The sequence below is a fragment of the Vidua macroura genome, chromosome 2 (assembly GCF_024509145.1).
Source record: "Vidua macroura isolate BioBank_ID:100142 chromosome 2, ASM2450914v1, whole genome shotgun sequence".
NCBI classification, from domain to species: domain Eukaryota; kingdom Metazoa; phylum Chordata; class Aves; order Passeriformes; family Viduidae; genus Vidua; species Vidua macroura.
The window spans coordinates 84,223,769-84,248,148 of record NC_071572.1 but is presented as its reverse complement, the minus strand read 5'-3'; positions in this window follow the sequence as shown (position 1 = coordinate 84,248,148).

Here is a 24,380-nt window from a genome sequence, read left to right as displayed (position 1 = left end):
TTGATGATTTCCACTCAGAAATTTTTTACTTTCTTTTTGAAAACAAAAACCTAAACATTTACTAAAGTTGAAGAAATTCCACAGCTATTACCTTCATATTAAAATTCATTAGCTGCCAGGATTTTTTGCAGTAGCCATGACTGATTAGTCCTGCTAGGATATCCCTTTGTGTGCCTGAAACTTTCTTCCCAAGACTTTGCAACAGCGCCAAAAGCTGAAGATGTGTTTTTTTCCCTGTCTCTTTCATAAATGCAATACTGCAATTGTAAGTTATTTTAATATTTTTATTGGCATATAACAGTATGTTGAATACTTAATGGCCATCCTGTTGTAGGAAAATGACAGCAGAATATTTTATTAGACTTTATATTTTGTATAAATTTTGACAAGGTACCAATTTTCCAGGTATAAATGATTCCATTTTTGCTAAGATTTTATATAATTGATTAAAAATTATGTCTTACCACTACTTTTTCTACTTTAAGGATGGTTTCAGCCTTAGGAAAGCATTTCTTGTTCTCCAAATCAAATAAATAAAATGGAGAGAAGTTCATCACAAGCTTACTATTTTCTATAACCATCACATAACCAAAATACAACTTGAGAAAAAAGGAATTTTGATCTTTGACTCTGAAGATGAATACAGACTCATCTTTACAAATATTTACTAGTTTAACAGACAATTCTTGAGGGACAACCAAAAATATTTTGAAGACTGAACCAAGAAAATGGCGAGACACAGGTAGGTTTCTAAGTTTCTTTCAAAAATAATTCATACAATATAGTTTAAGTAAATAAAGAAGTAACTGTGTAATGTCTTGTTGCCATGTTAGTAACACTTTCAGGCAGACACTTTTGGGAAGAAAGTACTCTTTTCCTAGTTTACAAACACCCAAATGTTGTTTCTTTGAAGTTAAATGAAAATCTGCTTCTAGTTCATCAAATAATAATTCAAAATATATTTTCTACGTTTAGGGCATGAATTCTTTCATTACTATATTTTCCTTTCTTCAGTCAGTTTTCTGAGCAGATCAAAAGCTCTACTAGTGGATTCTTCAAAAAGAGGTCTCTAAATCAACCTTTGAGGGCACATGAATAAAACACTGATTAGAAGATCCACCATTTTGGAGAAGGATAAGAAATACTTTATATCTCATAGCTGAAAAATAATTTTTGGTTGTGCTTGATAAAGAATTAAATAACGCAATTTTTTTTCATTAAAAATAATCTTCTTTCATTTGCTTTTTCAGCTAGTCAAAGAAAGGCTCTTGGCTTTTGTCTACTGTTGGAAGAATGCATAGCATAACAGTAAAAACCTCGTGTTTAACATTCAGAAGAAGGTAAAAATCTATTACCAACCTGTTAAAGTTTGTAAAAATGCTTAAAGAAACATACCCTGAAGCTGCATAAAATATTGAAGCCAGCAGGATGGCTGATTTCACACAATTGAGCTCATAAACTAAGAAAAATGTCTTACCCCAAAGCCAGCAAAATCCTGCTAAATAGTTACTGTTTGGAGTCTTAGCAATCCAAAAGCTCCCTCTATACAATCAGGCATACTTCCTTTAACAGACCTATGAAAATGCACAGATTCAGATATATTCAAAATGTTACCTTTATTCATGTCCATTTATGTATAAATGTAAGCATTCAAAAATTAAAAAAATAGGAATTTTGCATACATCCCTGCATTATTTATATGTTGGAAACATTTTTCCTAGAATTTGTCTCCTGACTTTTATTTATGATGTTTGTAGAGATTACTCTTCACCACAAGTCAGTTGTAATACTGTTGAAGACCATTGATAATGTAAAAAAAAAAAAAATACAATGTTTTTTAAAAACATATGTATTCAAATTCCTGTTTACCATTTAGCCAGAGTCCATCAAAAAAACATTTATAACCCTTGCTATGAGAAAGATGACTATCTTCTGATTCCTGCAAGTGCATTATACATTATAGAGTTGAAAGTTCTGTACATTTAGCATCAGCACATTTATCCAAGTGCTTAAGTGAGGATTTCAGATTTTGCCTGTTACATAATGAATAGAAGGTGCCCAGCTTTCTGCAAGATCCTGGAACTGCAGTCCGTGTAAATGAGGCAGCCCTGATTGTTGTTGCATTTGGGGCATTGGAATATAGCCTGAACATTTTATTTGTTATCCTTTTCATTCACAGAATAGTTGAGGTTGGATGAGACCTCTGGAAGTCATCTGGTCCATGCTGCTTCCCTGTCCTGCTGGCAGCCCAACACCTGCCTACACCAAAGTCCAGCTACTCTCGGCTTGGAGCAAAAGTTCATGAGTCAAGAGTCACAGTAAAACTACCATACCACCCCCACAGACTGCTGGATGGCCTGGGGTTGTTTTCTGTCTGATGGCATGCCAGACTACGAGGTTTAGCACCCAGGGATTGCCACACCTGATGCTGCAGAACTAATTAGGTCAAGTTGACCTCAGTATTGCTCCAATAACTTTGCTGCCTTCACAACACACAACTCCCAACACACTTCCATTCCCCAAGGAGGCTCTTCTATTTGGGGCTCTTCTGCCCCAAATAGGGCAGAAAACAGCTGAAACTGTCATCTCATTTAAAAGCAAATTATGAAGATCCATCAAAGAGCAGTGATTTTCTGACATTGCCAACTTTGATTTGAGCAAAGGAGCTAATGTTGGGAGGGTCTAGTTCTCATTGACAGACCTTTAAGCTTAAGCCATCTCTCTTTTAAGGTTCTTTGGAATAACTGGGATCTCCAGCTGAGCAGCAACTCTGCTGAAGGCCCCAGACATTCTGGTGCAGAATCAGGGTGGGAATGAGAGCAAGCAGGCACACACTTTCACCATTTGCCAGTCTGAACAGCCATCAACCAGACAACACGAATACATAGATAACTGGGAGCTTGTAGAGCTTGTATTCTTCTCATTATTTATCTTGCAGTTAAACAACCCTTGCAATGCTGTGTGCCTTTAGAGACAGCTGATGTGCCAGGAGATTTCATGTCAGCTCAGGCAATAGCATAATCATAGGGGCAAAAGAGTTCACTGCCAGGGGTAGCTGCTCAAACATATGTGTTCTGTGCTGTGTTTGACTTACAGGAATATTGACTAATAAATGTGCTTCATTTTCATCCCTGGAAAGCCAAAGATTAGCTGCAGCATAGGTGAGTGTTATCTGCATTAAAAAAAGCTTCCCAATCTTTCAGTCTTCTGAAGAAGCAATTTGATGCTTTCATTGCTTTTCCCATCAGGGACTGCTGATAGCAAACACCGTGCTCTCTTTTGCAACACAACAATGTGGAACCTGTCACACAGTTTAAACAATATTGAAAAACTCAAAGAGGAAAAAAAATTAGGTGTTTCTGCCTCAAAAAGCAGGCAGGCAAATATGGCAATTTCTTACTGAACAATTCTACTTACTGAGTGTAGTTGGCATGATCTGCTTATTACAGTAAGTAAAATTTTTTATTGTTTTTTTTCCTGTTATCCTGCTGCTCCAATGCAGTTAAGAGAAATTACTCTGAATCCTGCTCCATTTTGTGCAACATAAACAGAATTTATGCTGCAATTATAAAGTCAGATTCTGCCTCCAGTTATTCCTTGCAACTCCCATGAAGGAAGAAAGTTGAGTACAGCTGAACCCAGAGTGTGGCCTCTGGAATCTTTACTGACAACTGCAAAACAAGACCCAAGGAGAATCCAGCTTGACTTCCAGGCACAGGGTTGAGTTTATCTTGGTAGCACTGCCAGAGCTTAGTGGTGAATGCTTTATTATAAAGAGCAAGGGCAGGTGTATCAGTGGGGATGGCATTGCACACAGCTTTGTAGGGTAGAACTGCAGCAGAGTTCAAACTCTCTAAAGAGAGTTTTCCAAGAAGCATACACATGTTTTCCCACTGATAAATGGGAGTTTACAGATACTTATATTCTTCATTTTGAAAATAGAATGTATATTTCCAACTACTTTCTTTTACCTCTGTCAAAAAGGTATAACATAAGGCTTCTCAACACAAGGAAGTAGTCCAGAATGTCTACTGCAGAAGAAACTATCCTACAACATCTTTGTGAACCTAAAGAAGTTATTTGTTCTCCAACCACCTCTGGATCAAGGCCCAGTTTATTTTCCTCTCCAGTAAGTCACTTTCAAAATGTTCACAACAGTCCTAAAGGAGAGGAAACTTTCATTTATACCTTATATCTGGTATCTGAGACTTAGTAATGGTTAGCTTCTCAGACACTTAATATGGAGAGAGAGAAAGCATAAACCCAATACAAAACTCTCTGGAGACGACTATTTTTCTATTATTTGTACTTCTAGCTTAAGTGCTTCAGTAAGGCCTTAAGATAGATGTGATGAAAATCAATTAGAGCATTCCTGTGAGCAACTGTCCTGGAAGAGTTTGCTCCAAAACATCTGGCATCCCTCAGAGAAAAAGCCATTGTCCACAGGTGTGGGTCAAACTTGACCATACTTTCATGCTTCTCAAAGGACACACCATGCTCCCTCTTATTCTTGAGATTCAATATTGGTGACCATGAGATCTTTCAACTGATGGCTCAGGAACTGATAGTCTGTGTGAAGAGTAACCCACAGAGAGGAAAAATAATAGAAAAGAAAAAAAAAGAAGAAGATAAAAAACCCAGCTAATTTTCTTTTGGGTCAGATACCTATACAGAGTAAACCTGTCAAATGAGAGCTAGGGCTGGCACAAAGAAGTAGGTAGGGAGGATCACACTGTCATATCTGGAGGACAAGACTGTCTTCTGGGTTGGGTGCCAGACAGACTTGGATCTTCTTAAGGCAATAGTGAAACTGCCTTCAGAAACTCTGGAAGAGAGCCAGGCCAAAAAGCCCAGCTTTTGAGAATGGTCAATGTGTCATTTTAAATTCTTCCTAGCTCCTTCTTTACATATAGACTCTTTCACTCCAATAAGCTTTTTCTTTCCTTCTAATGAAAAAAACTGTGGAACAAGGCATTAGGAAGAGAGGAGGACAAGAATTTTAAAATCCTGAGATGACTTCTACCCAGAAAACTCCTGCCTGGTGGACCATCCAAGGAGTAAAAAGCAACAGATGAAAGAAGTTCAAAAATATAAGAACTCATGGGCAAACTGCTTTGTGTCTCCAATACGTGTGGGTTTTTTACTGCCGTGGCTCCAGCACTGCAGGGCTGTGCAACCCACACTGCTACCTCCTCCCACTGTGCTAACACTGCATTGCAGGGATTCAGAAAACAACTCAATGAAAAATAAAAGTATTAACAGTCTGAACTTTCTCATCAAAGTCTACAGCTCCAAAAGAGCCACCATGTGCAACAATGTGCTGTTTGGGCAGTCATGTGTATGTGCAAATCACTGTGGAAGACAAAAGAGGAATGGGATCAAAATTCCTGCTATTGGGGTCCATGCACATCCAACAAAATTAGCTGATTTAGGAGCAAGCACTGCTATGAATCACCAGAAGTGTGAATGAGCCCACAGTTCATCCCAGTCTGCATCAGTGACACAAGCTGACACTGAAAAAGTCAGAGTTCCTCCACGTGGCTCTTTCAAGGACAACTCTTGGGCTGGATCCATGGGGGAGGTTTGTCCATCTTTCTGAAGCATTTCTAGAACTTTTTAAATCATAATGAAAAATAAACCAATAAGTAAATGCATACTTGCATTTATTTACTATTATTAGAGGGCTTTAAACGAATTAGGCAGAGAAAAACATTTCATGACTGATATGGTGATGCCTTGATATTTCACAGCACAGGGTGATGGTTTACAGAGGCTCTCCTAACTTGGAAAGTATCAGGTGGTTTTTTTTCAGAAACCTAGAAATCTTTATGAAAGAGTTTTTCATAATGGATCTGTCTGTGATACCTCCCAGAACCTAACAGTTTGGATCATTATAGCCTCTCTCCAATGGAACTTCAGAAAAGTCCTAGATTTCAGTCTTCTGTTGCAGTCAACTTTCAAAATGCTCTATCACTTCTAGAACTAACTTCTTCTCTTGCTCTCTTTCCTCCCATTTTTCACCTACATCTTTAATTTTCTTTTTTTTTTCCCTAGTCTTTCTCAGTTTTCCAGTTTCAATGACATTTTTTTTTTTTATTTAGACTGCTGGCACGTTCCCATTTCCCCTTGATTCCACTTCACAAACTGAGGATCTGTTTATCAATAAAGCGCACAACATAAATTGCCCCCAATCCTTTCTTCTCAACACTTTCCAGCCTAAACATCCTCTAGCCAAGGCATTTGGCTCATTCCCCTCTGTCTTCCACTTTCCTAAAGCTCCTCCAATTTTCTCCTTTCCTCTATTTCTCACTTGTTTCTACAGCATTACAATTGCTATGGAATTTGTGCTGCTGCCAAGGTCCATCACAAAAGCAAGAGATACCTCGAGGAGCTCAGACATCCAAAGAGGTCAAACATCCACAGTTCAACATTATTCTTCATTTCCTGACTCCCTCCACGATGGCATCTGTTAGTCCTCTGCGTTTTCAATATCTCTGTCCCATCCTCTGGTTTTATCCCATGAGCTCACTGGACATGTCATGAGGTGCCACTCAGAAAAACCTACAAGTGTGATGTTTGCTCTTTGGGGGAAGCTCTCTCTCTGAGTAGCAGACCTGGTGTCAGTGCTGCAGGCCAAGCTGTGCTGACAGTTTTCCTACCTGTGAATTAACACACAGGTCTGCCATGGAAAAGCAGCCGTGTAATTGGTGAGGTCCTGCAGTTTGGCCGTTCAGCAGTGTCAAGGCACTTGGGGCACATCTTGTATTTATCACTGCTCCCCGCAGGTAGCACAGAAACATCACTTTAAATTGATAGAACATGACAGTGAACACAAAATCAATGCCAGAAATGCCCAGACATTAGTGCATTCCTTATGGTACTTTATAAGAGTGGGGAATAAAATATATTCTTTTTCTTTTCCTGTAGTTTTGTCCTTTTAAAATGACATACCCTCATCAGTAACTCAAGGTGAAGTGATTAGGTTAGTTTCTGTTCACGAAAAAGAAGGACACTTCAATTTTCACAGATCCCAATCTGAGATCAATTGTATGACCTTTCCACTTCTGGATTACATGTATGGACTCATTGTCATTGTGTTAAAATAATCAACATAAAACCCTGACAATATTCTTAAGGTGGCAAGAAATAGCTATTTTCTCTGTCTAGAAACAAAACATGGAAGTTATCTACAATGACAAAAGAGATCCAGTAGCAAAAGCTAATTTTTAGGTGCCAAACTGGATATTCCCTCAAGGGGGTCTGCTTTTCAGAAAAGTTCTCAGTCTGTAGAGAAACTGATTCTGTAAGGAGTCGTCACCTAGTCAACAAGTGAGACAACTAAGAATCTCCAGGGTCTAGTGAAAATCACTGTAGTGTTCCTATATTCCTCTAAATAAAACAGAGATGTTTTTCCAGGAAATAACATTCATATCCATTATTATTTTTCTGGAGGGCAAGCAATTTGGCCTTGAATTTCTAAATACATTTTACACTGCCTTCCAAACACTTTGTATCATACTGAACACAGGAAAATTATTTTTGAAATAGCTTTTTTGCACAGGTACTCTGATTATATTTTGCTTTCTTTGATTGTTTTGTTGCTATGCTATTGATTTTTTCATTAAAACAGAGACAGTTCCCAACATACATGTTTAAAAGTATAGAAATCTTTCCCCTTCTTAATTAGTTCTACCTTTGCTGGCTCCATTTAATGAAATCTCAAGGGCCAATTGCTACACTTCATATTCAGCCAAAAACTCCCATTAATCCATATATGTTACCATAATAACTTGTTATGAAAATAGCAGTGATATCACATTATAATTTTCTAACATTATTACATGGAAGAGGAAAGAGAAGGAAATAGGTTGTACAGAAAATAAGCTTTTATCATAAACCAAAATCATCCATAATAATTAGTGATATCTAGGAAACTTCCATGATTACCAAAAGTGAATTGGTTAATTTTAATTAATATCTCTGCTTTACAGTGGCATCATTCAGACTGCAGAATGGATTTTTTTTCCCTACTGATTTTCTTCCAGGGGACTCCCTCTGTGTCCCTCACTCCCATCCCAAAAAATTCCAATTTTTATTTGTAAGCTTGCCCAAGGTATGGCCTTCGGTGATTTCACATCCTAAGCTCATTCATCAGAGCATCTAATAAAAGTGTTGAACTCTTTTATTGATAGGCAGTGGCACAAAATATGGGGCTGGGGAAAGATCAGCACCTCTGACTTTCCTTCCTCAGCTGTCTTAAGAAGTAACAGAGTACTGTTACCCAGTGACAGAGAGGCCTTGGTTTGTGCCCTCAATAAAATGAATCCTGCTGGCAAATAAACCCAAAGATGGCTATTCTTCTTCTGAAAAGTATTGTCCATCACAGTCTTCCAGAAATCCTCAGTGGCTAGTTCAGCTTTCAGCCACGGTTTGCTGATTGTTTTATATGTCAGAATGAAAACTATCAAATACACAATCTGTGGGATGTCACTGGCTATGACAATTTATAGCACTGCAAATACAACTCAGGCTGGGTCTACATCTTCTACTTCAGAAAGAAGAGCTGTCTTGATTCTGGGGAAGAAAAGGCAGCCTCAGCAAATCCAGCAGCACAGATATATAGCTTAGCAGGGAGAGGGATAGCAAGTGCCTGGGTTAGAAGTGGCCAACAGATTGCAGATAACCCTATTATTGATCAGAAAATTCTGGTTTTGATTTAAAAAATGTAGGGTGGTTTTTTGTTTGTTTTGTTTTTGTTTTTGTTTTTGTTTTTTTTCCCAAGAGTAAACTTTCTGTGGCACATAATATACTCATTTATTCTTTTCTTTTTTTTTTTTTTTTTTTTTTTTTTTTTAATCATGGCAAGCATGTTCTATTACTCATATGATAGTGAACTGGAACTTGAATAGTGAGACTATGGTACATGACAAAAGATGAAGTCAATGACTTAAACTTACCACAGAGACTGGGAGCACAAGGTCACACAGGAGTATTTTATCTAAAAAAACATTTTGGTAGAATTTTTTTTTTTTTTTCAGTTTTCAGGTATTTACCAAGGAAATGAGCCTTTGCATAAGAAAACAAAAATCTCCAAACCTCAAATTCCTGTTAAATTGCAAGTGAGGTGTATTCTTTCCACAGACTGGACTGCTGAGCATCAGCTCTTCATGTGGGTGTCTCATACAATATTAACACTCACAAGTTCAGTAACAACATTTCAGCCTATTTAGTGCTGCAACTGTATTACTTAAAAATCCCTTAAAAACACCTGTGAATGTTGGTCAAGTTGCACAACTGGAACACTGCAAGCACTGAATCACACCATTGGGGGCTGCAAGCTTTTCAGAAGGGATAGGCTGGAAAGGAGGGGTGGGGTTTTGTGCTCTGTGTTAAGGAATGGAGACTGTGAAAATCTGCCTCTGAAAAACAGACACGATATCAAAGCCTGTGGGTAAAAAGGAAGGACAAGACCAACAAAGGACACCTGTAGTGTGGTTCTACTACAGTATGACTGACCAGGGAGGCTTTCTGATGAGGCTTTCTTGCTTCAGCTGCAGGCAGCATCACACACATAAGCTCTCACCCTGTTAGGAGATTCCAACCACCCAGACATCTGTTGGGAAAGTAGCAGAGCTGGCTGTAAGGAATCCAGAAGACTCCCAAAGTGTATAGAGGATTCATCCTTAACAGGAGGGCCAAAAAGACAATCAGAGGGCTGGAGGCTTTCTCAGACAGTCCAAGAGAGGTGAGACTGCTCAGCTTGAAGAAGAGATGGCACCAAGGAGACCTCATGGTGGGCTTCCTTCCAGTATTTAAAGGAGACTTAGAAAAATGAGGGAAATCAGCATTTACATGGACAGATAACTGGACAAGGAGGAATGGTTTTAAACAAAAAAAAAGAGAGATTTAGAGTTGATTTTAGAGAGAAATTCTTTACAGTGAGGATGCTGAGACACTGGAACAAGTTGCCCTGAGAAGTTGTGGGTGCCCCATCCCCAGAAGCTTTCAAGGCCAGGTTGGATGGGGCTCTGAGCAACCTGGTCTAGTGGAAGGTGTCCCTGCCCACAGCAGTGGTTTGGAACTGGATCATCTTTAAGGTCCCTTCCAACCCAAACCATCCTATGATTCTATGACTCTGTGATCCAATTAAGAAGCAAATTGTAGCTGAAGTACTGCTTTCTAGCCAGGAAATGGTTCTAAAGCTTGGATGGGTTTTAAAGTGGAATCATTTTCATTTGTCTGTAAAGGACAGTGAAAAGGCAGAATCATTATACTAAAGGGATGAGAGAAATACAGGAAAAAAAGTGTTACAGCTGCATAAGCCATATCAGGGGATTTCTAATGACTTGGAATTCTAACACAAATCACAACACTAATAGAGACAAGGACATCACAAGCAGTAGTATACAACCTCTTGTCTTCAGTCTACACCAAAAATGATTAAGCATGAGCAGACATTTAGCTAAACTGATTTAAATAAGGTGACAATAGTACAAGCCAGTGCAAGAACAGGTTAATGAACACTAATATAAATTAGGTGTATCTGAGTCATCAGGAATTTATGAAATTCACAGTAGACTATTTAAGAATATAGCCAGGGTATTCTCTTTGCCATTAATAATTATATCTGAAAATGAATGAAAAGTGAAGGTAGTCCCAGAGGACTGTAAATTAGCTATCAGTATAAACAAGAAAGGAGGGAAAAGATCTAGGGAATTATGAACAAGTTAACCTAACAAAGATTCTCAGAAAAATATTGCATTAACATTATTAGGATTAACTATCAATTTATAAACACTTAGCACATACAAGCAGATAACGTGTGCTGTGAAGAAAAAATCAGGAACAAACAAGTTAAGTTCATTTGGTGGACCAGAGGAAGGGGGGGAATAGGAGCTGTGAAAAATCTGGAATTAAGTAAACTTTGAACATTGTATAATAAAATAATCTTAAGAGCAAATTAAAGAAACAAGCTCTGAGTAAGATAGGTACACATGCAATGGAAAAATATTCATTGAGACACTAGTTCTCAACTCAGTTGGAGAGCGAGGACTCTTGGTGAGTCCTCAGGCAAACAGGTCCGGATATATTAGTATTGGTGCTTTTGGTATGTTCACTGGCAACCTGGATGAATCTGTTTGCTAGTCCTGTAGAGCTATAGAGAGCTGGGACCTGTTGGAAATAATAGTCCTGAAAAGTATCTTTTCAAATAAAAGCTGCCCAGAAAACATCAAGACTGAAATACATAAACACAAATGCAAAATCATTCAAAGAGAAATATGAAAATGCAAAAATTAATAAGAGAATATATATGTCTATCCAGGAGAACCTGCAGAAAATTATCAACATAGTGGATTCAAATCAAATGAGACAATACAAGGCTTCTGAAAAAGAGGATAAACTTAATTCTCAGCTTTACTAGCAAGAATTTCCAAAGTAAAAAGATAGGAGACAATTACTGGTTGTGAGTGAAGCACAAGATAAAACTGCTCTATTCAGTTGGGGACTTACTCTCAAAGAAATGAAAGAAAAAAAATGAAAAGAATGAAAAGAGATCAGCAAGAATGAAGTGGGTTAAAAACCAATATCAGTGATGAAAGGTTGAAGGACCTGAGTTGCAACACATAAGTAAGAAAATTGACATCAGCTTTCAAAGACATAAGAGCCCATTACAAGGATAATCACAGTCAATAATCAAACCTACTGTAGGACTAGGCATAATCAGATTCGTTTCTAGGCAGTAGATTGAGGTTACATTTGAGGAGACAGCTAACTAGATATGTAGGAAAATAAACAGAATTAAGACATTGGAAAGACTTGGAAAAAAAGGAAGATAGATCATGTCCTAAAGAGGATGCTTTTTCTGGCTCCATTGTGAAGAGGGGAAATTCAAGCAAACCACTTTAAACCTTGTCTAACAAGGTTTTCAAACATTTTCTATTCTTTCACAGGTCTACTATTTAAATACTGAAGTAGCAGGTAAGGCACTCATCCTCATACTCTTCTTCCCCTTCCACAGTGCTGTACAGAGAGCACTCCTGGAAAATGCTTTGCTGTAGAGTGTTTTACGTGTGGCAAAGCAAAGGGTAGCAATTGCAATTCTGCCTCCTGCCATTCCCTCACAGCTCTGAGCCTTTCACCCAAACTGCTGTGTCACAGTTTTTCCCAGGGCACAGGTTTTGCCTTGCTCTTATGCTGTTGCTCTCAGGTTACTATTTTCACAGTCTTGCATCTGCTAAACCAAATATTCTTGTTGCATCAGGTTTCCCAGGGAGGCAATGCATGAAACTCACATCTTTCTCTCCCTTTCCTTCCTCTCTTCCTTTGTAGGTTTTAGTTTATATTACAGGACTAGTCCAAAAGCAAGTGTGAGTCAAAGTGCTAGGGAGAAAGTACAGGGAAAATTCACCATGTCATCTTTATCATCATCGCCTGCTGCCCTGTAACTTTCACTGTTGTAATTGATGTCTGCCATCAGCCATGGACACCCTAGAAAAGTTTTGTGCATGTAAGCTTGTCTCAGCATCCTTTGTCCAAAATTTTAGATTACAGAAAAAAAGAAATTGCTTAGTGTAAGCAGAAAGTGACACCTGAGATGCTGAAAGTGTTATTAGTAGAACCCAGGCTTTTTTTCCATTAGACAAAACAAGAAAAAAAAACTATAATAACAAATGGATAATGAAAAAGCCAAATTTTCTCTTAGTAATGATCATTACCCATAACTGCTAGAGAAAAAAACAGCTACAGCAAAATTTTTGTCAGTCCTACCAAAAACCAGCAAAATGTGTGAGCTTTGGCCATTTCAGACAACACTTGCAGCTCCTTCTCATTTTATAGCAGTACTACAGAACCTGCCACATTCATGGCTGGGCCAAATCCTGTTTTAAAATAGATAAAGAGATAAAGAGTAAGACAGAGAAAAGCTGTTTTGAGAAGACTCAGCCAAAGGAACCAGTGCTCTCAATTCCATTGTGGTGGAGGAGATTGTGATGGGTGCTCTTCCTCTCCTTCACTGTGATCAGGATGGTGAACATTTGGTACGAGCATTGTGGCCCGATGTCTCTGAAGACAAGTAGATTACCAGTCACAAAGGTAAATATTGCTTCCTCCAGCCCAGATCTCATGATATTAGTGTTTTACCAGAATCCCCACAAGGGCTTGGTAGGGAAAATGGCCCCATTCTTTCACTGGATTTGTTAAAGACTTAGATCTGATTTCTGGCGCAACTATATTCAATCATGATCTTCAATCCTATCCTCCTATTGTGCAGACATGAATTATACATAGTCTTTTCATCAAAGAAATAGATCTTTATGTCTTGACTAATTCAACATTCAGGAGATTTGGCAAACGTACCTACTGGGAGAGAAATAATGTCAAAAACTTAGGAAGTTTATAAGGAGAAGATGAAGAAATCAGCCTTAGTTTTGCCAGCAAGCCAAAGGTGCAGCAGAAGCAATGTAACAGACATCTTGCTGTGTGTAAAAAGCTGTGATGAAGAAGGCAGTGAAGATTTGTTCTCTATGTTTATTGTAGATTTGACAGAGAAATAAACCTCTGAATTTCCACATGGTGTTTCAGTTTAGATAATAAACAAGGCTTTCTGTACACTCCACATTGACCCAAACTTTAAGGAACACACTTCAGAGTCACTTATCAGGCTTGGGGAAGAGGTACTGAGTTCTGTCTGAACAGGGATGAATTAGGAAACCTCTTGAGATCTCCTCCTACACCTATAAAACTGCCATGATGTGAGTTGGAGTAGTACCATAGACTAATAAAGAGACTCTTTCCCTTTCACTTCTGCTCTCAGTCTTGTTCTCCTTCTTGATCTAGCTCTATGCCTTTCTCCTGTATAGCATTTTAAATTAAAAAAAAAAAATTATAAATTTATAACAAAACGTTAAAACCATTCAGCAAAGCCATGGGGAGACTTAATAGCCTCTTTCATATCTCCAGTTTAAGTGCATAATGTACAGTCTTAAAAGGATGATTGATAGTCTGAAGTTTAACACATTCAGGAAATATCTGTGATTTACAAAAAAAATAATAACTACATTCTTCTTTTATATTAAAGAAGTCTGCATATGCTGTGAGCTGCTCAGATGTTGAAGCAGGGTGACCAGCTTGCAGCTAAAGGGAATCCAAATCTTCTGTGAAGCCAACAGCAAGGTTTTTGACAGTAATATGACAAGTTGCTTCATTTAATGTTATTTTTGTGTTCTGCTAAAAGATTTGGACATGTACTGGTAGGATTTTTTAGCTATTAGGTCAGGAAGTGATGCAGCTTTATGTCTTTGGCAAAGGCTTATTGCCAGAGATTTTCAAGTATTTCTGTACTACAACTACTTCATACCTTGTAGTTGCTTCTAGAGTATGCAAAAGTACTTTAAGTCGGGAACTAAAGAAGAATTTAGTGCCCTATTTATCTCCTTCAAAGTACTATTAGCTTTGTATTAGGGCTCTTACAGCAGACAAGCAATACTCTGCTGTCAGGGAATCAATGCTTGTGTTGACAGCCTGAGGGCATGCTCACCACTCTCCTTGGTAATGCTGGCTCATTCCCAAATTATATTTATATAGACTCCTGTCACTTGCATGGTGTTTTCCAGATGCCATTTATAGCTAACAGTACTTCATGTGGCACCTGAGGTAATTGTTACTCACTAACCTAATCAGAAAGACACTCACTGTGTACAGTTTCACTGTCACATCAATTCTTTATTACAAAAGTGAAATACATCCATGGCAGCTCCAATCTACTTGTTTCAATCCCCTGTCTTTTGCCTGGATTTTTCAGAGGACTATTTGAACTGCACATTTAAGGTCATTCACTTAAATTAATTTATGAGTGGTAGAGCATAGAATAGACCAAGGAAAAAAGACTAAAATGTATTTGTAAGAGGAACTCCATGTTTGAATATTTCTGTAAGGCTGAACTGGTAGTATACACACAGAGCTGGACATACTGATCAGTAATTGCAATGGATAGGGTTACAGTTTACAATGTCTGACGGCTTTTTGGCAAGCAGCAATATGTGGAAAGAAGTTAAAGAACTTCTGTCTCTAATTTCCTTAGGTAGCCAGCTTTTGTAGATGTGGTCAGTGCAACGCTTTGAAGCTAAATTCTACTCTATACAAATAGGTCACTGAAATCTGAATTAAGTGACTGAAAGGAAGAGTCGTGCCAATGACTTCTGCTGGGCACCAAGTGGGGATATATTGCTTAGAGGTTGAATAAAAGAGGAACTCTTTGATTGGTTTTATTCCAAAATAAAGAACATCTTAGCATTCATCGTCTTCTCAAGACTTTTTACCTGTGGGGGAAATAGTTACAAAACTGTAATTCATAGATTTTCTTTTAATACTGAATTCTTTAGAAGCTCTGAAAAAATGTCATCAAGTACAGCAGCCTTTCATTGATTCAGTTCTTTGCTCATCTTTTATATTAGAAGAGTCCTGAAAATAAGGAAGACATCTGACAGCCTGGCTTGTTTTGATGAGCAATTTGTAGACTCTTCTTCAACAGGATCTATTTACCAGCATGTTTGTGTTCTTGGCAGGCTGTATGGCTATCACATTTTCATCTACTTGCACCACACTGCTGGCATCTTGGTTCACAGAACCCCCAAGCAAACAAGCAATACAAGCTTGATTTTTTTTAAAGTTAACATTTTCCATGATGTATTGCTGTTTTTTCCTGGCCATGCTTGCAGATTTTAGGAATAATATTTCTGGGTACTGGTTCCACCTCTATTCTAGTGTCTTTAGAATGCTTCAGTTTTGGTTATCCAGGAGGAAGTCCTGTACTTTTTTTAAACAATATTTTAAAGCCCTAAGAATTATCAGTTACTGCTGATGTCTTGAAAACCTTGAAAAGCCCACTTCAGTTAATCAGATCCTAAGAAATTTTGTGATGTTATCATAAGTGTCACACTCTACTAAATACAGATTCTAGCAAGGCTTAAGCACCGATTGCTTATCTTGATATTATGTGTAAGGATATATTGATATGACTTCCTGGTGTGTGTGTTTGTTCAGCTGTTTTATCATGCAATATGAAGACCAGACATTCAGCACACTCATTAGAAATTTCTTTCTCTTTATTTTGTTCTTGTATTATAGATTAGTCATTGGTTATCCAAAGTTATGTTTAAGAACAGTTTCCTCATGTTGCTAATATCAGCCTCATAAATGCTGTGACCACATTTGAGGTAGCAGTGGAGGAGGGGAATGAGTGGAAGAGATACCCAGAAATCTGTTAGTAAGGTTCAATTAAAAGTAAGGCTTTCAGATAGTTTTCTAAGGCAAAATAACTAAAAACACAGTAGTAGAAGGAGAATAGGACACAAAAAAAACAGAGTTTTATCAAAGTTACACTCTCCTGTTCTCTTACATTTGATAAAACAACTACCAAGACAAAGAAGCTATCTAAATCCCATCTAACTGAAGCTGAGTAAAGCGATTCCTCTGATGATGCACAGAAATTGAACTAGGAGTTAGCACAAAACCCTGCAAATAACATTAGAGAAAAAACAGAAAAAGAAATAATCACTTGTTGGGTTGAAGTGAGTCACTAGTACAGTTCCTAGAGGATAAGTCTTGGAAAATTATTATTGAATTACTTTACTTATTTATAACAAAGAACAGTCACGAAAATCCACTTATATAAAGAATTAAATAAAGTTTTCAATAATGAATTTTATAGAGATGTGCTCATGAAACTTGATGATAGAAAAGTTGGGAGGCACTGCCAATATAGAATTATGCTACCCATGAAGTAGTACTCTGTGACCTTTCAAACTGGAATAATAGTAATAATAAAAAATCTAATAAGACCAATAGCAAGGTCATTCCTGTATGGACTATTATCTTGAACTTTAGCTTTATAATGAGTTCTTATCAGCTGTAAATGGCACAGCAAGACTTTAGTATATCTGTTCATCACAAGATGTCCACATACCAAGGATGTGGTGATCCTGGAAAATACAAATGTGTTAGCTGCATAAGTCAGGTGAAGCATTTCTTACAGGCAGTAGTGTTTTGTGCAGCTTCTTAGAGTACTATAAGGATAGAATTTCCTCTCTATAGCAGTGATATATCCCTGGAGTAGGTTAGTGATGAGTTAATGAGGAAGTCTCATCTGGAAGAGTACGCAAAATGTTCAGTAAAGATAAATTCAAATAGGGCCAGGCTAAGGCAGGACTCACCAGTGGGCAGAGAGACCATCTCTTTAGTGAATAATTGACATGCTTGACATGTTTAGGCTAATGGGACAAGGCCTGAACAAGAAAATGAGAACTCTTCATAAATATATCAGGGACATAAATACTAGAAAAGAGTTATGTAAGTGAAGGCATAATGTTAGCATCAAAAAGAGGTATTAATGGGCTCTGGAAGACTCAAACCAGGGAAAAAAATGACACTCTAGAACATCCCTCAAGGAGGAATAGTGGGTGGAAACAGCCTACCTCAATCAGTTTATAAAAGACTGATAAAATGTTTATTTGAAATAGCAGGGGACTGTGCCTAGCTGGTCCTTTTCCATTCTCTGCTGTGATGTAGTCCACTTTTGTAGTGAAAGAGAATAAATCATTCCTTAATAAATAAGGATCAAAAAACCTAATACAGAGATCAAGCTTTCTTTTCAGAACTGAAAGATAAAACTGTGCTATTACCCAGCAACAGTACATTTTCTCTAATAGAATTAATTATTCCATTATCATTGGTTATCATTAACATTAATTATTGATACCAAAGTATCTTCAAGACATCCCAGCCAAAATCAAGGCTCCACTATTCTCAGAGACTGAGAGAATAAAAATAGCAGAAGACAGTCTGGGTTTGTCAGGGTTTTTTTTTAAGAAGAACTGCATCCTAACTTCCTGGCTATTTCCTCAGGCTGACCATGGCATGTGTGTGTGATATCCACCCCAGTAAGGAGCACATTAATTTAATAGTGTTGCTCTCATTATACCAAGTCAAGTGAGGATTAAGCTCCAGCAGTCAGAAAGGATAGGAAAAACTGGGAGGGAAAAAACTGTTTCAGGATTCCTGTCTCTGAAATTTTATTCCTAAAAAATAATATAGAGACACAAGGACAGGCACAGTAAAACAGACCAGAGTGAATTTGACTGCAGTTAGAAGAAACAAAAGAAATTAAGGAGGAATGAAACATGAGTTGCTTTCCTGCTCTTGTTTCCCAGGTTCTATTAATCTGTAGTGAGAGAATATATTAAGTCTTAAGACAACCAGCAAATCTGAGCCTAATAGGCTTTATTGAACCATAGATTTGTCCAGTCGCTTATGGAACTCCTGTGAGGTTTGGCCTTAATAATATTTTGTGGCAATTGTTTCTGTAGCTTAACTACATTTTTCCCTTTCCTTATTTTCAAATCTCCTGCCTTTTATTTTAATTTGTGATTTTCATATTACAAGAAACCCTCAATGGCCATTGCATCTTCATTATCTTCACATGCCTGAGGTTTTACAGATAAAATGAGGTACAGGGAGGCAATTGCCTAAAGTCACCAAAAAAGTCTTGAGCAAAGTGAAGAACAGGACACGGATATGTTGGGCTCCCAAAGAAAACATCACTGCCATTAAAGTCTCCTTCCACACATTACATCCAGATGGCCACAGACATTGTCCAGAGCCAATCACACTTCCTCAAGGATACTGTTAACTGACAACCTGAAATGGGCAATCTCATAGTTCTATTAGATCAAGTATTTAATAATGTTCCTTTTTAGAAATATCAGTCCAGCTAAAAATCCAAGTCATATCTTGTAAGTTACTTACAACAGCACAAAAATGATGCATGAAATTCATGGTCTGAAGTGGAGAGAACCAAATGTGTTCAAAGGCAATAGGTAAAGCCACCTTGTTAGGTTATACACCACACTAATTTACATCCACATTCAGTTAGACCTGGGTCCAACCCCTCTTTGAATTACACCTACCAGCTCATTTTGCTGCAACCCATGCTTAAATGCATATGAAGTTGTAAGAATGTCCTTAATGTGCTGTGCTGAATAGGGACCAATATTGAAATCAAAGCCAAAAGTAGCACATCTTGGAGGTGACCAAAAGCTGAGCTTTTTTATCTGCAGGCTTATCAAACAGATTTGCTTTTTAAGCTTTTTTGCCACGTAGGGATATTGAACCTAGTGAAACTTTAGTACTGATACAGATACATGGGACTACCTTCCTGTGTTGATAGGATGTGGAATTTGAAAGGAAATAAAGCTTAATGAATGTCTACAAAAGGTCTCAAATAAGTACTGCTGCACTGTCAAATCAGTGTTGTTCCCTTTGGACTGCAGCTGGGAATTTCAGCTTTGTTTGCTCTACAACAAAGGGTGTCACTGTCAGCCTTTCACACCCAGATACACACACATACCTGGGCTCACATATACTGCGCATTCCATCTTCAGGAGAACTAAAAAATGTCTCTGACTGCCTGACAGTTGTACTCATGTGTTATGGGGAGTAGATATCACTCTCTCAAGTTCATTAAAATGATGAGATGGTTCACTAGGAGAGAGGAAAAACTGGGCAAAATAAATGGGAAATAGCCAAGAAGCAGCACAGAACACTGAAAAAACACCTTTTCTACTGACAACTTCCCAGTAAGCATTTTTCCAGCAGTTTTAGATTTGGTTTGCCACATCTGATCAAAACAGTAGCTATTTTTTCTTGCAATGTGGTTTCCTTTTTTTATACTTGGTGAACATTAGTGTCCAGAAAGATAGAAAGAACAGCCATGGCACACTTCAAATATTTTACAGGAATGTCTGACAACAGGTTTCTCCTAGCCTGAATAAATTTCAGATGTGCATGCCTTGCAGAAACAAGGAGACAATCATGCAGAAATTGTTCTCTCTGCTTTTATTGCTTTAACAAACACAATAATGTAGAAGCAGCACTCGGAAGACTTATACAAATCAGGCTGTCTGCAAATGTTGATTAATGTCCTTCTATAAAAATAAAACCCCAACACTGATTAGCTACATTGCAGTGTGTTTCACACATGTATTAAGACAAGGTCAGGAGACCCTGTTATGGATGGGATAAACTTTTCGCAGTTGCTGCTGATTGCAGTCACATTCAGTTTAACAATGCTGCTCCTCATAAATATCTTAATGAGTCTCAGGATAGGCTTCTTGCCCTGTGAGATTAGTAATATCCAGAAGGAACAAGTTCCATGCTCAGCAGGGAAATAGGTTCAAGCCTCCATCCAGTTTAATGGGCTGCTTAAAAAGCAGCTCCTAGGATGCTCCCTTGCTCCTGTTGCCACCCCAAAACTGAGTTGGCTCATGAGATAAATAGGAGATTGTAGGGAAGGACGCTGTGTGTGGCAGAGAAGACTGGATTTTGTTAAAAATTAATGCTGAAAATAAAATTGCATTTTAGACTTGCTATACTGTTCCATAAAGATAGCACAAGCAAATATGCTTTATAAAAACAAAGCCACAGAAGTTTAAGAAAACGTCATATTTGGTAGAAGGAAATTCACATTAAGACCTTGCTGCATCTGTTAATTTTGTGTCAAGAGATCCAACATATTCAGGGGCAGATAATTTTGAACACTAGTGGAATACTCTATCTCTGCCCTGAAAGTCTGGACAGTACAGAAACACAAGCACTCTGAGAAACCTCTCCATCTTCCTCACTCCATTTTATAGATAAGCTAAAATAACTTCTCAGAAATCAGAAAAAGCCCAAGAGACAAGATTTTACCCACATTTTCTTAACCCTACTCCTCACCTCAACAATACCAATCTTTCTCACAGGATTTTCTGGTGTTTTCTTATAACATATTTTTAAATACAAACAGAACAGTTGGGGTTGGCAGGGACCTCTGGAGCTCATCTAGTCCACTTCTAAAGCCGGTTCACCTACAGCAGGCTGCACAGGATTCTGTTCAGAAAGTTTGGAACATCTCCAGAGGAAAAAACTTCACAACCACTCTGAACAGCCTGTTCCAGTGGTCTGTCATCATCACAGTGAAGCTGTTTTTTCCTCATATCCAGATGGAACTTCATGTGTTTCAGTTTCTATCTATTGCCCCTTGTTCTGTGGCTGGATACCACTGAAAAGAGTCTTGTCAGTTAATTTAATGCCAGCATCATGAACAGTGCTCCATGTTTTTGAAACTCCTGACCGTAAATCTGGGATAACTTTAACACTATGAACCATTCAAAAACAAAGAGAACACATTGTTGACTATGGCTGCAAGAAGACTGCTGCAACTAAAGATTATGCCTTTTAAAAAGCAGACTGCTGCTAGAATCATATGTTATAAAAGGAGAGCAGAATAACTTCACGGACTGCTCTATTTGACCAACCAAAGTATGGGAAGTGGAAAATTACTTTCTCAACTGAGAAAAATAAACAGAGGTCTCCTTAGACAAGAGCTTCTGCTGGGCAGCATGGGAATCTTATTAGCAGGCAGATAGGTTTATTTAATCACAGTTAATAAATTAGCAGTAGGTATCAGATACAATGATAAAATTATGATCTTAAAATATATCCAGATTTGTAATGCCTACAAAGTGAAGTAGCAAATAGCATTTTAAAGTTTAAATATCATTGTTAATCCTCAATAGATGGTGCTATTATCTAAGTTAATATCTCATCTGATTATGCAAATGAGCACAAGGCAAGTGTCTTCAGCTGTGAGGAGTGTCTTTGTGTTGTCCTTGTTTATGGTACATGCTTGCAAGAGGACTTCCATTTGCTTTCCATTCCAGGGTAATCACCATAAACATAAGCAGGTATTCCAGTTACCCAACTCCCCCTAACAACTGACAGATTTCAGATATTTTTGTTGAAAGTTGAGCTATTTGAAACGGAATTGCTGTCTGCTAACAATGGCATACCTCTCATCTTTTCTTCTCCATAATGGTTGATATCTGGAGCTCATTATGAGCATAAAATTCCTTTTCCCATCATAGCAGAACATTGCAGGCTGCTCCTACATGGCTCATTGCCATGGAGGCAGGACGTAGCAGCCTTCTCAATGAACTTGATGTAGTAGAAAGCAGCTGTGTGTTTCCTCTATCCACAGACTGGACACAGCAACCATCCCTCCCAAGGCAAATTTTCTAGTATTTCCATGAGTGCTGCTTTTGGTTACAGCGTCCCATCATTTCAGTAATGCTCTTCCAAACACTTCCAGGAAAATCATCTAGTTCTACCATCTAGGTTGCAGGACTTGGAAAACTTAAAAAAGATAAAGAAGTAACAGGATCATTCAGGAAGTAAAGCATCAATGAGTAAGCCACCATCAATTTCCCCACTAAAACAGAGTAAATATTTGCTCATTCACTAATGGTTGAAATGTTCTTTCCTTTAATGACAACTCTGGAGTATAAATTAAATTAAACCACTAGCTAATTCCCCATTTTATATCCTATTTCCATCACATTTACTACTATTTGATTGCCTACTCTATGTTATCTGAAATGCTATATACATATTGATTTGTGAACTTTAATATAAGATGAAGGGCACATTGAAAATCTAGCTAAATTAAACCACAAAGGAATAATTAGACTATTAGGATTTCCCAATTGTCCTTCAGCTCCTTTGAGTATTTAAGGGAAAACAAATTTTAAATATATTATCACTAAGTCCCTGAATTTTAGGAAATAGTTGCAAGCAAGGGACTGTAATTGCTAATCAATACAATAAAAAATTGCAAACATGGCAACAATTGCTGGTAACAATAACAAGGTAAGGTCTGTTCTTACATGAGGTTTGGACTCTGGTCTCCTGGCTCACCCTGAAGGACCCATTCTGGGAACAACCCCACAGCATCCTGTGCTGAGCCTGAACCAGGCTGGAACAGCGATGCTGAGCATGACGGAGCCCGTGTCCTGCCCATGACTCCTCACAGAATGTCTGCCTGAGAACATCTGAGCCCTCCAGGCCAGTGAGGCTCTTTGAGTCGGGCCCCTCACACAGGCTGGGCTTGGACTCATAAAGTCCTCTTACATTTCAGACAGAATGATGGCTCAGGTATAATTCAGAAAAATGACTGGACAGGCCCTGGTCAGAAGAAGTTGTTTTATTTTTTGAAGAGGTGCTTGGTACTAAGACACTTCCAGCTGTTCCTCACACAACTTGGCAAGGTGCTGTGGGCTTGAATCCACAACACCAAAGGGAATTCAGCTGGAGTACTCCAAATGATTTCCAGCATCCAGCCCACCATAATTTGCATTTTCCAGGGATAACAGCCAACATTATTGAATTTTCTGCTGAAGTTACTTCTGTTTGGGCTGCTCAGAGTTTCTCTCTTGGAATTGACCCTTTTAGATTATTTTGCCAACATTATGAGTAGCTTGCAGGTCTTGAATGAACTAAGATGAAAGACAGGCACTGACAGTGGGAATTCTGTTCTGTTTGATGAGTTTAGCTCATAAAAATGAACTTAATGAATTTAAAATGAATTTAAATAATTTTAAAATTTCCACATATCTCCCTAGAGAGTTAAATCAAAGTTTTGCAGACGATTTTTCATACCAAAGCCATGACTTCTGTCTGGCTTAAAGCATGTTAGGCAAGCAGCAAGAAAATTAAAGCCTGGATAAAACCCTGGCAGGTGTATTTTACTGAAAGATTTGGAGTCATCTGCAGCAATCCCATTATGACTGAGCATCCATTATAACAAATACTCACTTAAAGAAGTTATGTGCCCATTTGTATTATCAATTACAAACATTTTAAAGTATTGTTTCTGTTAGACTCCATGTGTAAAAGTCCTGTGCAATCAAGAATTTTCTAAAAATAATCTACTTCCAAAGGACAAAAAATCAACAGAAGAACTCCTTAGACAATTAATTTGACACTGTTTAGCACTGGAAATATTTTTTTTTTCCCAAAGACTAAGAAAACATGAATGAAGCTCTAAAAAATTGAAACCAATGGAACAAATATCAACTACTTTGAATGTTCTACTAACTGACAAATAGCTAAAGTAATGGAGAGATATGAGCAGTTTGTGAAAATTTCTGCTGTGATAAAAGAGCTATAAACTATATGGACAATGGCTGTCAGGGTTTTGGATTTGGAAATTAAGCACTTTTCTGAACCCCTAGACATTCCTTTTTTTAACAATCTGAACTGCATTCAAGAAGTAAGCAAATGTATTATTCTTGAGCAATATGAGATGATTTTATGAAGCCAAATGTAAGCAATAGATTAAGAAGCATGAAATTTTCTGCTGTTGTGGTGGGTTCTGTTGTTCTGCTGCTGGGCTGAGGTGCTTCATAAGAAGTGAAAGAAGGTGAGGCAACAGGAAGACTTCTCATGCAGCCTGCAGAAATTTAAATTACTGCATCATGGGTACAAGTAGTAAATTAGAAATAAACATT